Below are 16,736 nucleotides of genomic sequence, written 5' to 3'. Positions count from 1 at the left end.
GCCACCAATTTCCTATCCCTGACCTGCACACTTGCAGCCTGTGTCAACCAACACTGTCCCAGAGAATCTACTAAGAAAATAAAGTACATAGGAAGCAGCCTTATGCTGAGTTGGACCACTGGTCCATCTAGCTCAGTATTGTCCATACAGACCATCAGTGGCTCTCCAGACAGGAGCCTCACCTGGCCCCAAGTGGGACCTCCTGCATGTCAAGGCAGTGCTACACCATCAAGCTATGTCCCTTCTCCAGTCTCTTAATCCACTTTTCTCAGTCTGTAAACACAAAGGGTTGATGACCTTTGTGTATTTGCTAGTGTACTTTCAACAGTAACCAATCTTTTGACTAACTTTATTTAAAACAATACAGTGGTACCTCTGGTTATGTGCTTACAGTGGTACCTCAGGTTACATACGCTTCAGGTTACATACGCTTCAGGTTACATACTCCGCTAACCCAGAAGTAGTGCTTCAGGTTAAGAACTTTGCTTCAGGATGAGAACAGAAATCATGCTTTGGCTGTGCGGCGGCAGCAGGAGGCCCCATTAGCTAAAGTGCTGCTTCAGGTTAAGAACAGTTTCAGGTTAAGAACGGACCTCCGGAACGAATTAAGTACTTAACCCGAGGTACCACTGTAATTCATTCTGGAGGTCTGTTCTTAACCTGAAACTGTTCTTAACCTGAAGACCACTTTAGCTAATGGGGCCTCCCGCTGCCGCCACGCCACCGCCGTGTGATTTCTGTTCTCATCCTGAAGCAAAGTTCTTAACCCAAGGTAATATTTCTGGGTTAGTGGAGTCTGTAACCTGAAGCGTATGTAACCTGAAGCGTATGTAACCCGAGGTACCACTGTAACACAATACCTTTTGGATATTATAAGGCCTTATTTCAAGAATGGATCAGGTTCTGTGTCTGGAGCCAAGTGAGGATTCCCAGGTAAGATCCTCCCTCTATTGTGTGGGCAGGTAATCCCTCCCCTACCTGACCTGGTCTCCTTGGCAACGCTTCCCCCAGGTGGGATTGGACGACTGACTGAGGTAAGCGGAGACCTCCAGGCATCCCACCTGAGGGAAGGCAAAGCCAAGCCTATGTTGTTGGAGCCGCTCCAGATCCAGGGGCTGCACGCGTCCACGCAAAGGGCGCCCCCAGTTTTAAGCGGGGAGCGGTCATTCTGCTACTAGACGGGGGAAAGCTGCACATTGTTAGTGAGAGAAGCGATGCTCTCTAAAAAGGTGCCCAGTATTTATAGATGCAAACTCACATATATTAAAAAATAAATGTGAAGGGATCGTCAAGTTCCTAATTGCTTTGCTAATGAGGATTAAAGAAGTCACAACTTTAAACAAATAAGGTTGGTTCTTACGAAACAGCCACACCATCATAAGTTTTGTTTTGTTTCTTTCAAGTACAAATCAACGCTGGCCTTGTTCTGCACTTAGAGGAAAATGTCATTTGTGTGATGATCACAGTTCTTGCAGGATCACTGGAGGCTCTTCCTTGTTTGGTATGACATAGATCAAGTGTACTAGGACAACAGTGGCTCAAGGCAAGAAGCTTCTGGCATCTACTGGGGCAAAGTTCTAAATATCATGTTATGCAGAGACTGGGGAAAATGGAGGAAAGGGAGCCATCAACATCCACACAGTAAAGACCAGTTTTGGATATGCAGCCCTGCCATTTCTCCTTTTATTAATTAACTTGACATTCTAAAATCATGAATGCAAATTTTTGCTCTTTGAATGGAGTTTTGCTGAGGCTCTTCCCCTCTAAACTTTGTATCAAGAACATTGGAAGCAACAGCAGAATGCCTAACGTTTAGGACAAATGATGACCCAGGCATCAATTGAAATGCACAGAGTGAGGGTCAGTAATATAAAGAGCTGCTTTGGGGGTATGTGATGTAGCAAAGTTGCAATGCATCTACTTGACACACACTTCTTCATTTTTATTAAAGATTTCTTAGTTTACAAAGATGCATGCATTGTCAATTTTTTCAAGTTGCGTTTTCTACAGATCAGTTTCATTTGTTGTGAGACATTAACACACTCTTTATTATGTCAGTTGGTTATGTGAATGGGTCTGGCCCGTAGTGTGAAGGACAGCTATTCAGAGGGAAATGACTTTTAATCCTCTGCTATTGGAGGCCTGTGATAAGCCTGCTACCATGCTTGCAAACTAAGCAGGACACAATAGGATATACTGCTGCGGGGCAAGCCAAGCATGAAGAGGTGACCATATACCTGCCTGATTGACAGACGGCAAACAGCAGTTGTGCACCTCTGCCTCCAAACCACTCCTCAGCCTTCCTCCTAAAGGCATACACTCTGGCTAAGAAGTACCAGCTGCCTTTTAATTTCCTTTCCTGATTAGTGCAGACTTTGTGTGAATCAACTGTTAAGTGAATTAGCACAATACATTTTCAGCTCAACAATGCAGCCCCAGTATCAAATCAAATATTGGCACAAGGTTGGGCGAGCAATCCGTAAATGGGAGAGAGGAGAATCAGCATTCCGCAGTGCTCAGGGCAAGCAACATATTATTAGTGCAGGTGGCAGCGGCAACACTGGGGTCTCTCTCATAATAGTTTGTCTGCGGAAAACTGTGAATCGTTTTCACATTGTTGCAAATGTCAGATGTCAGCCTCTCAATGTCATCTGCGTCTCTGCCATTGTTTTCAACAAGACCTGCTGTCGCCTCGGGGGGTTTAGGCTTCTCATTCCAAGAGAAGTCATCACAGGATGTGCTACTAGTCGCTTGCAGTTGGTAGAGAGAACTTTAAGGCATCACACGCATCCCTCAAAGTGAGCAACTTCAAATGAGCTCTGTGACTGAACTCAGCTGGACCTGGGCTTTTCTGCAGTAGGCAAGCAGTATCTGCTGCCTAAACTGATAGGCGTTATTCGGCTGCTGATTCCTTTTGCTCTTCTCCCGAGTGTCAGAAATGTTGCGAGGTTGGTGGTCTCCAGGCACCTTTCCATACAAGAGCTTTATGCTAGGGTGGCTCAAAATAGGAGGTGGTACTCAAAATTCTTGAGGGGCTGTACATCTTTTCACTATGCAGACACTCACCTGCATTGATACCCCAGTATAAAGATCTCAGGTGGCAAATGTCTGCCCAGAAACTGTGAAAGGCCCACTGTAATTTAGTTAGACAACACTGGACCAGATGTGCCCGTGGTCTGATTTAACGTATTATTATTATTATTATTATTATTATTATTATTATTATTATTATTATCATCATCACCCTATACAAAATACAAAATGCACAATAAAAATAAAAACAACAACCCAATAGCCCCCCCTAAAAAAAAACATTTTAAAAGGGCATAGGATATAAATCAGATCAACCAAAGGCCTGGTTAAAAAGGAATATTTTTGTCTGGTGTCTAAAGATATATAATGAAGGCGCCAGGCGAATTTCCCTAGGGAGAGCATTGCACAGACAGGGAGCCACTGCAGAGAAAGCCCCTTCTCATGTTGCCACCCTCCAGACCTCTTGATGAGGGGGCACACAAAGAAGGGTCTCAGAAGATGATCTCAGGGTCCGGGTAGGTTTATATGGAAAGAGGCGGTCCTTGAGGTATTGCTGTCCTGAGCCATTTAAGGCTTTATAGGTCAAAACCAGCACTTTGAATTGGGCCTGGAAACTCATTGGTAGCCAGTGCAGTCGGACCAGGATCCGTGTAACATTCTCAAACTGTCTTGCAACTTCTTACATCCTCATACCCCTTTGAGGTAGGAGGCAGATGTGAGTTACACAAAATTCTTCACCAGACAAGATGGAAGGGTAACTAATTTTCCATGATATGAATCCAAGCTGAATTTTCAATGGTAAGAGCAAAATCTTAATCTACAACCAGGTTTTGTAAATACCATTAACAGTCACCTAGGGATTGGTTTTAGCACGTGAGCCGTGATACACAAACAAAGGTTTCCCAGCCACAGAGTCTTCTCCATCTGTTTTCAAGGGAGAAAGCTTATCCGTGATTACATTCCGTGGTGCATCTTTGATCCCTCTGCTCTACTGAAACCAAAGGGGCAGGTCACATGTGTAAGAGCTACATTCGTGTATAGCCTCTCTGGAAGGTGGGGAGAATTTCCCCTGTTGCAGACCAGCCTAGATCCAGCAACCTTCATATCTGTACTGGAACAGCCAGCTTCATCAACAAGACTCCTGACAATCCATTTTGACTAAATTCCACATCCCCTAATACGCCCCCCCCCCAATGAAATAGCTGAAACCGTATGAAAATTAATAAGAAATAACATTTGGTCATTAGTCCTCAAGCAGAGATCATTTGACTTGATGCCAATGTAGACTCTCAGAGAAAAGTCTCTACCTGGGTGTGGGGGAGAGAATGGAATCCAGATTCCGTGAAGAAAAAATGTTTCCAGTTTCCATGTAGCTTTAGGCCATTCTGCAATAAAATGTAACTGTTCAGAAAGCCTGCAATTTCTGGGTTTAGGAAGAGACTGCCATTTGATGGAGTGCAGAAGCCTCGATGAAGGACTGACTTCAACGTGCCTGTCATGTTAGATGTCTGAATTTTATGAGCACAGAAAAAAGGAGAAATAATTCAGCTATAAAAACAACATTTAAGTTACATTAAGGATATGATTTAAAACAATGAAAGAGAATGGTTAAGCATAAAAACCTGGATTGACACACAACAAGCTTTGCCTGGATTCTAATGCAAAAAGAGAAGGAGGAGAGGGAGATAGAGAAATTTTTAAAAAGTCAGTTAAGACTGTGCATGATTTTATTTTATTTTATTTTATTTTTAGTGGAATTGCCTCACTGGTAGTTTAGACTTTTCTTAATACTTTGTGGTTAGGTAAGAAAATGTTTCTCTCATAAGGGCAGATTAAAGCTGATGCAGGTCAGAAATAATTATGGAGGCCTCTATCATTAATTTATTTGTGGAGATACATAGTTGTAAAGTCCTATTCCGTTAAATAGAGCATGCCCCCCCTTCCCTTCCCTTCCCTTCCCTTCCCTTCCATTTCATTTCATTTCTATACTTGTATCTAAACCTGTTCAGCAGCAACTAAGAATCCTCCAGGTATCCCTTTTCCAGTCACCCAAGCTTTATTCCAAATGCACAAGAGTTAATTGAAGAATACTGGAGTGGATTGAAATGCACTCTGTGGTTATTTCAACTGCCAGCAGATGGAACTATTGCACCCATTAATTTTGATAAATTCATTTTCTGAGCGCCAATATTTTAAAGCTATCAAAGCAGAACTGGCTTGGAGAAGAGCTGCCATGCTAGCTTCCTAGCAGGCGGGTTGCTGTTGTTTACCAGAGTGGAAAGCAAAAGGGTCGAGCCAGTAGGGAGGTCAGCATGCTGCAAGACAAATTCAGTGCTTGCCCCTCTGAAATATACTCAGAGTCGCAAAGTGATTTCATGCTCTTTATTCAGCTCATAGTGGTGAGGAGGAATGAATGAAAGTCCCCTCAAAGCATCTGCTTTATATACATTATTTACACAATGGGCTGCACATGATTGGCTAATTCCGGAATTCTACTGTAAGCCAATCAGGTTGTGGATTCACTTCTATCTGGAGCATGATTGGGTGGTTCCTGCCAACCAATCATACTGCTGCATTGTTCTAGGACCAATCAGACTGCTGCATTCTGAATCCTATTGTTCTAGGACCAATCAGACTGCTGCCTTTTGGATCCTATTGTTCTAGGACCAATCAGACTGCTGAAGTTTGGATCCTATTCAACTCAGTACATAACACCCTCTCTATTCGCAAGAAGCAACAGCAACCCACTTGCCAGAAAGCTAGCATAGTGGCTCTACTCCTGCGTCACTTCTGCACTGAAGGAAGTGATGGGTTCAGCTCTGACTCCTCTCTTGGCCCATGGCTTCCATAATACACCAGTATGAACTATCAAAAGAGGTTCATTCAACCCTGAGACAAGATTTCTGAGGGCGGGAAATCTTGGACAATTTCATCTCTCCATATACACACATAGCCCCATAACCTGATATTGCAGCAACCTGTCTCCTGAGCTTGCATTTCCTAGCAACTGGTATTCAGATGCCTACTGACAATGTGGGAAGAACATGGTCGTTATGGCTAATAGCTCATGTGCCATGACCGAGTACTGTGCAGCACAACTGAGTTGGTAAGCAGGGTGTTGATGCCAGCAAACCTATGGAAGTGGAATAGAGAGCTAGCAACAGTGGCTAAAGCCACATTGTCAGAAATGGTGGGTGATCAGCTCCCCATGAACTTACAGGCACCATACCTTTTGATCAGCTGCCATAGCTTTTCAGACCTTCCCCCTATAGCATCTGAGCTCACCTGAAGTCCACTTTTGTTTCCCTTGGCTACAGCAACCTTTGGGAAAAGAGAGTAAGAGGAAGCTGCTGGCAAGCAGGCAAATATGTCTAGCCAGATATTAATGCACTTTTAGCTTTTTCTAAGGCATACAAAGAGTCTTGGTTGGTCAGATGAAGGGTCCATTTGTTTCATCATTCACTTTCTCCGAGTGACCAATCAGGAGCCCAACTTCCTGATCCAGCGTGTGTCAAGACAGGGGGCAAATGGAGTTCACCTCTGAACATGGAAGCTTGTTTATTCATTTATCTGTTTACCTTACACTTGCATCTCACCTTTTCCTTCCTCTTGGTGAGTCTTCATTTTAGCCTTGCATCAACCCTGTGAGGTAGATTAGGCTAAGAGACAGTGACTGGCCCAAAGTCCTCCAGTCAGCTTCATGGCAGAGTGGGGATTTACACATGGACCTCTCAGGTCCTAGTCCAGTCCTCTAACCACTGCACTACACAATTCTCTTCTATTCTGAATCTGCCTGACTACATCCAGATACACTACCCCCTTCTCAGCTTTCCCCTAAAGTTCCCAGTCATTTGATTCTAGTATTGGGCTGTGTTGTTATTTACTGCCTTGCTCCACGGGAAGTCTAGCCATGGGATCGAGTACAAGAAAGAAGTGAAAGAGGAAGGAGCAGCTCTCCCTTGCCAGAAAAAACATCAAGCGAGTCACTTTAGGAGTTCGATCCTCCTCTGTAGAGATCAAAGGAAGGAAAGGAGCTGCAAGGATGGAGCGGTAGACTTTTGGAAGGCTGATCAGGAAACAGAAACAGCCTCATGGTTAATTTGAGCAGAGGTTCATCAGAGATGAATGATGGGACAAGTTTTCAGTACTGGGGTTGGCTGGAACCCTTGAATATACATAATAAAGATAAAGAAGAGGGCACCTTGGAGCATATGCAAAGTGACTTTTCAATACTTCTCAATGGCTGCTTCCTGCCTGTCCCATGAATCTGTCCCATGACGCAAGAACTTCCAGGTCAGAGGAGTCTGCTTTATCAGTGCCACAACAACTGGCATGGTTCCTCCTTCTTGCACTCAGCTCTGAACTTTGGGTACCATTAATAAACTGCAAGCTCCTTAAAGTCTATCCCCCTTCCACTTTGGGCAGGGACTGGCTACACTCCAGAGTTCCTGATCCCAGCTTAGCTTGAAATCACAGCCAAACAGCTAGTCAGGGCTGCTGACTTTATGTTCCACTTTTGGCAGGAGCTCCCACTTGGGGACTCCCATGTGAAACCGATTCCAGTGGGGCTCACACTGGGTGCCAAATTAAAAGGGCAACAAATACAAGTCCTACTTGGAAAGGAAGCCTTGGGAGCACATTTTAAGGCTGCCAAATTTTTGTCTTATCATTGGTGATGTCAGGTGGGTGGGCGTGACTTTTGGAAAACAGCCACGTGGGAAAAATAAGGACCATGGTGGGGTCTAATGAGGCCCGTGGGCCAGAAGGACTCTATCACTGCACTAAGATGCTAAGGTTTCCTTTGACTCTCAAGAACTAACAACAATTATAATACAATTACAACACCTCCTGGTTTCTTATTATCTAGTGGGGCATACATTTAACCACATGGAGTGATATGTGGCTCCCCCCAAACACTGCATTAAGAGGCAGCCCAAGGGGAGCTGTCAGGGGCTTGGAATTGTGGGACTGCTTAGGAACAGATGAAAGTTAGGATCTCCTTCTCTTGGACCACAAATTTATTTAAAAGGGGGACATGGCTTTTCCAATCACATGTACATAATAATGTGTCAGGCTTCGCGGACTTGGCCTCCCCCCCCCCCCGACTATAGATAAGCAGGACAAAGCGAAAAGAGTCTTTAATGATCACAGCAAAAGAACAAAGCAACCATTCTCAGAATGAAGGTGTTCCCAATTAAGGTTTCCACCCACTTCTCCCCTAGTCACTTTTGCTGCTTGCAACCTGATCTTGCAACCACCGTTCTTTTTGTGTAGCCACCTTATCTGATCTACATGACCTTAGACTGGACACTTTCCATCAAGAGAAAGAATCTGTTAGCTCTCTCACTTCCATGTCTTCTTCACTTTGCTGTTCACGCCCCAGTTCTTCCCAACTTTTGTCTTCAGAACTATGCCCCTCTGCAAGCCACTGTTCCAAATCTATACTGCTCCACTGCTCCTGGGCAGCTCCAGGATCCTGGTCAGGGGGAAGGGGAGGCTCCCACCATTCCTCATCAGAGCAGTACTCCTCAGCCTGGTCTCTGACATAATGAGACATTTGAAACAAATTACTTTTGGGGGGGGGGGTGTTCCAGATAATTTCTAGTTTGTTTTTAATTTTCACTGCCTCAGCTTTCCATCCATGCATAGGTTCAAAAGCGAGCGGTTTGTGAGTCTTTTAACAAATGAAACTCAAGTCGGATGGGTAAGTGTTGCAAAGTACTATGGCCTATGATTTCATTTTTTCTGACCACATTGCACACACCCGTCCATAACGCCATGTGTGTAACAGGAGACACAGACCCCCTCATTCCACAGATACTCGAGTGAGCTCACCTTTCGGTATGTTTACCCGGGTTCTGATTATAATTACACTGCCTGCCTCTCCAGTTAGGAAGACTGAATTAAAAGAGCTTGATTGACTTGCATACAAGTGAAACATACCGCCCATCCCATCCTGATAATCTCCGAAAGGGTTCCTCCCCAATCATCAAGGCTGTTTATTATCATTACAAGTTTTCTGCCATACAATTGCTTAGTTAAAAAGAGAAAGTACAGAGTGGGGGGGGGGGAGAGAGAGAATAGAGTAACTTTTCAAAAGGAAAGAAAATGTCAGTGGTTTGTTTTTCCAATATGTACGTTTCAGCAACATAATGTACTGCAGAGTTGATGCTACAGATGGTTGCGGGGAACCAGAAATGTTTCCAAGAGGCAGGGAAGGATGTACTTTTTATATCTCTTACCCAGGGCTAATGCTTTTCCAGGAGCTTTTCAGGACTGATTAAAGTGGAGTTCCATTGCCTCTTGACGACTTCTTTAAACCTGAAAGAAGGAGCCACAGGGGCCATGCTAATTGTGATAAATGCATACTAATTAAGTGCTGGAAGTTGCATTCACGGTTCCAAAAGGGTTTCTTTAAGGAAAAGAAAGAAAGAAAAGAAAAGAAAACACTTGCCGTAAGTGTTAAACCCATTCGGGTAAACAAGAACCCTTCTCCATAGGTCAGAAGGTACACAGGGCCACAAATACGGACTCCGTCTCTCCCTTCTCTTTGCTCAGGTAGGTATCTGTTTTCATTTCTTAAAGCATCCCAGTTAATTATGGCACATGTTTCAATTAGTGTTCCAGCCCTGTGATCAATGACCCACATGCCTTTGAGAAACAGGCAAGACGCACAGCAGGATTCCTCCAGGAACGAGTTCATGACAAAACTGTGTTTAGGTTCCAAAGGGTTAATCCCTTCAGATGTGTAATTTAATACATCATAACTGCTGAAAATTGGAGTCCGCATAATTTATTTTCTTTGGTCTGGGCACATTTGCCTGTTTGGCTGTGGTCTGACTTCAGAGAGACACACCTAAATCTCTCAAGGGTCCCATGTGGCCCGTGTCAGTTGTACAGCAAGCCTGTGGTACTTGGACGGCGCCCAAGGATTAGGTGTTCCTGTGAAGGGTTTTGGTTTTTTTTTTATTTTGGCTCTACAAAAGCACAAGGATGTCATGGGAATAAGCTGCGCTCCTTTCCCCCCTGCTCTCCCTTGAAGGCCACATATCAACGGGGTATCTAACCACTCAGAGCCAGGCTTTGCACAAAGGTATACATTAAAATAAATAGAACATGTAAGCAGAACAGAACAGAAGAGGGAAGGCGGCTTGGCTAAATAGAGACAGGAAACAATTGCTTCATTGTGTGAGGAGTTAAGAGCATGGAATTGCAGAGTGTAGCTCCATCTACAGGAACATTTGCAAAACGTACGCTCTGGCTGCAAGAAAAGCGGAGGGAATCTAACAGGGAAACTTTCCCCCTCCTGATTTTTTGGGTGTTTTTTAAAAAAAAATAAAAATATTTCTCTCTTTCCTCCTGATTCTATCCTTTTTGTGTCTCCCCACACACCTTTCCCCATATTAAAAAACCATGAATACTGAGGAATCCTATTGGTGTTAGGTGTCTAGGAAGCATTTTGTACTTCTTAAATACCTCCTGTTGCTTATTGCAATTCCTTATCCCCCCCCCCCATTTCAAAATTCATTTTCCTGAATCTGTGGCCCTCACGGGGTGGCAGAAAATGTTCCCATATTCAGTCCATAGTTGGAGGAGAGAGTTCGGGCCCTTCCAGCACGGCTATGACATTTGTTTGGCTCTACAATGTGCTCCTCAAACAGCCTGAGGAAAGAAAAGGAAAAAAACCAAGAACAACACAACTTTTGCTTTTCACATGGCTTCTGCCTTTAAGAGTTAGAGCAGCTAGCAAAGCCACCCTTCCTTTGCTGTGCTGGTTTTAGTGTAAAACTCTTGCATCTGCTCCTAGCTAGACGTCACGCTTTGCCTGTGGAGGCTGTGTGTTTTCAAAGAAAAGGCTTGGGTCACAAGGGAGAGTGAGATAGCTCTGGGGACAAGTAACGGGATCTGAAGCCTTTCACCTCGAAGCCATTAGCTTGAAACTTTGCCAAGGTTCCTGCTGGGCTGAAGTGGGAGCTGCTTGGATCTCACAGAAGAGGAGAGTAACAGGGCCTCAGGTCGAAGTTGCGGCTTTGCAACAGCTGCTTCAGCAGCTTTCATTAGGTGACATGTGTGCTGGCAACCTCATCCCTGGCCCTGCTAGATTGACTGCACCAAAATGGTTGCATTGACAGTTCTCTACCTCTTCCCCCATTCCCACCACACACTGAAAATCCAGCCACACACACACACACACCAGTGCAAATTCATTCAGAGTATAAATTCAGGAGTCTGGAAATTTGGGAATGGGAAAGGGAAGGGGGAAATGAAAGGGTTCTGGGTTTAGAAGCAAGTTCCACTATATACAGCGGTGCTTCCTAAGTGAGTGTGTTTAGGATTGCAGTCTAAAAAAATTCCATCCATTTTTCAACTGGGATGGAAATGAAATGTGTCGGGGCAAAATTTGATTCAGTTTTCACTTAAGGGCAAGCCTACCTAATGCACATTTTCTGCAACAGCACATGAACTGAAAAAACCACAGCTGCACTTTGAAACTTTGAATTTTGAGATGTAGTTCTTCATCCAAGTAATGTGTAGCAAAAAAAGAATGCGGAAACTAGGTTAAAGTGGATTACCGTATTTTTCGTCCCATAGGACGCTCCGTCCCATAGGACGCACCTAGTTTTTTTTTGGGGGGGGGAATAAAGGAAATTCCCCCCCTTTATTTCCCCCCCAAAACCAGGTCAGGTAAACCAAACCAGGTCAGGGAACAGCGGTATGGCGGTGCTGCGCCTCCCCGCTGTCCCCCGAGCCTGTGGGGCTGGCGCTAGGGAGAAGTGCGCTTCTCCCCAGTGCCAGCCTCCAAACCAGGTCGAGGAACAGCGGGATGGTGGCGCTGCGCCTCCCCGCTGTCCCCCGAGCTTGTGGGGCTGGCCGATGTCTGCCCGAAGCGCGGGGTGCTCTGCTTCAGCGCGCCCCGTGCTCCGTGCAGCAGGCTGTTATCCGCAGCCTAGGGAGCCCTGCGGGAACTCCCGCGGGCTCCCCAGGCTTGCTGATAGCTTCCTGAAGCCTGGAGAGCAAGAGGGGTCGGTGCGCACCGACCCCTCTCGCTCTCCAAGCTTCAGCGAAAGCCTGTATTCACCCCATAGGACGCACAGAGATTTCCCCTTCATTTTTGGAGGGGAAAAAGTGCGTCCTATAGGGCGAAAAATACAGTATGTTAGGAAATACTGCTTTAAAGAAAGGTGTATTATATATGCGCGCGCACACACACAAAATCAGCATATTAGAATTCACTCTAAAATGTTGATTAATGTTCATGAGGTCTTCATTAAAAATGCACACACACAATATGGTACAAAAATGTGGGAACTAAATTTAAGACTAGAAAAATGGGAAGCTAAGAAATGCTGAAGTTGACAGATCCGGCCATCCCTAGCTGTGTGATAATATACCTTCCTGCAATCATTTCCCATATTTGCTAGTCCTTCCTGCCCGGGCACTGTACGCTAGAAGGTGGGTTCAGAGGATCTGTGATGATTGCACAGAGCAGATGTTAGTCTTCTCAGATCTATTTCTCTCTGTCTCTGTCTCTGTCTCTCCATATTTCACCTTCATAAATATGTATTTTCCAATTCCAGTAACATTGCTCCATTGCCATGTAGGTGATCATAACCTGGCGCCCTCCTTTAAACTACAGCTTCCACCATGCCTAACTGCTAGCCATGTCAGTTGGGACCATAGGAACCAACTCCTAGAGGCTGAGAGGGCTTCACCCTCCCATAAGTTGGGGGCCCCTTAAAATTGATGGGCATTGCCATTCAAATGGTGTGTGTGCACTGCATCATGTGATTGATTATGCAGGGTGGGGCTTACCTGCTCTCCCCCCAATATTTTGTTCAGGTTGGCACCCCTGGCTGATGGGAGTTTGAGTTTCTGTTTTATTTTGTCCTTATTTTAATGTATGTTATTTATTGTTGTAAGTCACTCTAAATTAATTTTGTTTTAAAAAGCAACTAACAAGTTTAAACAATAATAGTCCAAAACATTTGGAGCATTGCAGGTTGGTATAGCCTGCATTAGACTTAGGTAAGAAATATTCTCTTCCCTCTCCATTGAATCACTTGGAGTTGAATGACCTGAGAATGCAAGTTCAAGCAATTGTATTTTTAAGAGCCACATTAGCTTGCCCCAGTATCAAAAAAACAAAAAGGCCCACATTACTGGTGGATTGATCCAAGGCATAACCAGTTTCTTTTACCCCAGACAGGCAGCTGTAACTGCAGTCCTTGCTTCAAGGAAAAGTTTTTGTCCTGTGATTATTATTACCTAGTTTACAAAGACTGTTATCAAGAAAGCTCTCTAAATTGGAATTAGCTAGTGATCCAAGTCTCTGAAGCCCAGGGACTGGAAGGGAAGATTTCTTAATTACACCAGCAGGGGCTTGATTTCTGTTCCTAATAGAGCTGGCTAATGTTGTTGAATATTGGTGGTGCACAAGCATCTTTCGCAAGGGCATCATGTGCTAACCTCTGCTTTACCAGCAGACAAAATCCCTGTTCAGAAGCTGTGTTAAACATGTGCCGAATCAGTGTACCTGTTTGTTTACTTACATGCACAGTGGGGAATTCAACATGGGCGCATGTACAATCCACTTAATTCTACACGCTTACATAAGAACATTCATGGGTGGTTTCCTCAGTCAGTTTCACAGCAGAGGGGAGGTAAAAAAGTGGCAAGCAGGAGATGCTACAAAATATTATTGCAGAAGGAACTCTGAGAGCCAATAATTAGATGCCGTTCAAAAACAGCTTTAGTGGATTTGGGCTTCTTCCTGTTGGTCATATTGGGATTCCAATAACTTTTAAAAAGACAACAAGTATGCAGCACATCTTCAGTTGAAAGTCTTCAAATGGTAATATGTTATATCACCTACTCAATAGCTCAGAAAGACAAGTGGATCAAAGGAAAGCGTTTAGGGCTTTGGGATAGGATAAGAACAGTGTTAGAAACTGAGATATGAAAGCTAGGAGCTAAAGGGCACCTTAAACTTAGGCTATGGGTGCAACAACGGAATGGCTAGGCGTGTTTTTTGTATAACAAGAATACAAAGCTGAAAATGAATGAACTGAGGTTAAAATATAATGTTCATTTTTCACATGTTCTAGTCCTTCCCCTGCCCACCCCTCTAATATTCTTAAGAAGGTCTCTTCTCTGGTCTTCAGAGAGTAGCTGGAAGTGGGGAAGCAGAAAAAGGTCCTCCTTTCCTTCCACTCTGCAGTTTTAATCTGAAAACCTAGGCACAGTAATGTGCCCAGAGCTCAGAAACTGCTTGTGCTAATGAAATTCCCTATTGCAAAATGTGTCTAGAACAATGGGAATTTCGAACACTGGATGAGAATAACCACTCCAAAAGTATTGGCTAGCATTGTGAAATATAAAATATTTGGGGATGGACCCAGAGGTGTACTTATGGGTTTGTGAAACGGGCACAAAAGAAATCACCTATCAGACAATGGAGTATATGACAGATGTGTGTGGCACCTTCTTCTTCTGGAGAAGCTTCCCATTATCTTTTTTGCCCTTCCTCCTTGCCTCACCCTCACTGAGGATGCTTTGAGTACCTGGGTCACATAACATGTAGTAATTTTTACTGTGGCTATTGCAGTAAAGTGATTTTTTTAGGCGGGAGCGCCAATACAGCCAATTGCCAGGGGTGTCAATACATCTGTTTGCCAAGGGTGCAAGGGACTGTGGCTCCTGCTTTGCATGGAAAAGTCCCAGATTCAGTCCTTGACATCTCCCAGGTAGGTCTGTGAAAGCTGTCATTGCTCCCCCACAAAAAAAACCTGGAGAGTCGTCGTCTGTCTATATAGACTTAACTAAATGAACGGACTCCTGCCAACCTAGCAGTTTGAAAGCACGTCAAAGTGCAAGTAGATAAATAGGTACCACTCTGGCGGGAAGGTAAACAGAGTTTCCATGCACTGTTCTGGTTCGCTAGAAGTGGCTTAGTCATGCTAGCCACATGACCCGGAAGCTGGACGCCGGCTCCCTCAGCCAATAAAGCGAGATGAGCGTCGCAACCCCAGAGTTGGTCACGACTGGACCTAATGGTCAGGGGTCCCTTTACCTTTACCTAAATGAACTGAAGCAGAAGGACCAATGGTCCATCTCAGAATAAGGCTACCTACCTATTTATTGGTTCTTCAGTCACTCCAGGCATGCACAGTGAGGGGTGAGGGTGAGCTCCACTATTGGCAGGCACACATATAAAACATCCTTGAGGGTCCTCCTCAAACTGTGCTATCAACTGCCTCTGTGCTTTTCCAGAAGCCAGGAAGAAGTGACAACGGAAGCCTCCTCCAACATCAGTAGCAAGGCCACTGCTTCTTTATTGGTCTGAAAGATAAAGAAAACCATCTAGAGCACATCATGATACTCTGAATGTGCAGTGACGAAAGCGGATAGGAAGTATTCATCATTCTCATAATACTTGAGCCTGGAGTTAACCAATGATGCTTTACAGGGATGGAATCAGGCAGCATTTCTTCACATGGTGCAAAACTATACTGTGGAATTCACTTCCCTCAAGAGATAGCAAGGCCCACCACTGTAGTCGGTTCTAAAGGGGAATTAGACACATTCCTGGAAGATAGGGCTATCAGTGCTACTAGTCTTCATGGTGACTCCATGCTGTCTCCAGAATTAGAGGCAAGATAATATCAGTTTCTGGGGAGCCTGATCAGGAAACTCCTCTCACCAATGAGATAGGTTTTTGGGCATCCCACAGGCATCTGGTTACCTACTGTGAGAACAGAATTCTGGACTAGATAGGCATTTTATTTGCTCCAACACAGTTCTTATTTTCTAAAGGACAAGAATAGGGGAAGGATGTTTGAAACAGTTAGCAGTGCTCTGAAAGCATCTAAATGGGATACGAAAATAACTTGCCCAGTAGTCTCTCTCTCTCTCTCTCTCTCTCTCTCTCTCTCTCTCTCTCATATCCAAGTGCCTAGGAACTAACCTCCATCCCCTTCCCACCAAGCAGTCAGATTTCACCTACTTCAACACAACCATCACAGTGGTACCCTTGTTTTTCTCCTATCAATTTCATTCTTCAAATGTTTAGCAGCCTCAAGCTGTTCTGTGTCTTTGTCATGTGCTTTGTCTTTGGGGGAATTCTAATTAAAATACCCTCTCCGAATACCTTATGTTAGGGGTGTTTTGTTTTCACTTTAGCCTGCTGAGTTCTCTTGCACCAATATAAAGTCCCTTCTTCTGAAAGGCCTTGGCTTTATAGCATGTGACTTCCCACCAGATCAAAACAGAAGCAACTCTTCTCAAAGACCTTCAAAGCTGCTTCAGTATATTCCCTGCCTGGAGTAATAAGAGCTGTAAAGTTCATCTGCTTCCTTAATTTATTTGCTCAGCTACCTCCCTTCTCCCTTCTCCGCTACCGCACACATTTGCAAACTGTCCCTTTGCTAAGCTCTCATCCAAGGAGGAGGAATTTGTCTTCGAAATAAAATGTGTCCATCTCATCTTGAAATATATTCTTTTGATACTTGATCACCGGGGACTTAATCCCAGAAAAATTCCCATTGACTTCAATAGTCTTTGGATCAACCCCCTAAATTGTCATAAGAAGACCCTGCCTCCAGTATTATGTGTAATGTGCAGCTTATAGCTCAATGCAAGAGATTTTTTTTAAAAAAAATTACTTAGCATTGGAATCCTGATTTCTTTTTGACACAGAGAAAGAA

General features: G+C 44.3%; 1 long non-coding RNA gene across 1 annotated transcript in view; it reads right to left on the bottom strand.

The window, feature by feature from the left end:
- Window positions 1–9,174: 9,174 nt before the first annotated feature.
- The window catches only part of LOC310746225, a 28,873-nt gene continuing 21,311 nt past the window's right edge, over window positions 9,175–16,736 (bottom strand). Inside the window, exons 3-4 of the long non-coding RNA XR_014540520.1 lie at window positions 15,165–15,372; window positions 9,175–9,354 (exon numbers count right to left, since the gene is read on the bottom strand). This is a non-coding gene — a long non-coding RNA (uncharacterized lncRNA). The remainder of the gene's footprint in view (window positions 9,355–15,164; window positions 15,373–16,736) is intronic.

The sequence above is a fragment of the Podarcis filfolensis genome (genome assembly GCF_964270895.1).
Source record: "Podarcis filfolensis genome assembly, chromosome: 1".
Classification (NCBI taxonomy): Eukaryota; Metazoa; Chordata; class Lepidosauria; order Squamata; family Lacertidae; genus Podarcis; species Podarcis filfolensis.
Note: the sequence above shows the minus strand (reverse complement) of the source record. Positions and strands in the feature narration are given on the sequence as shown.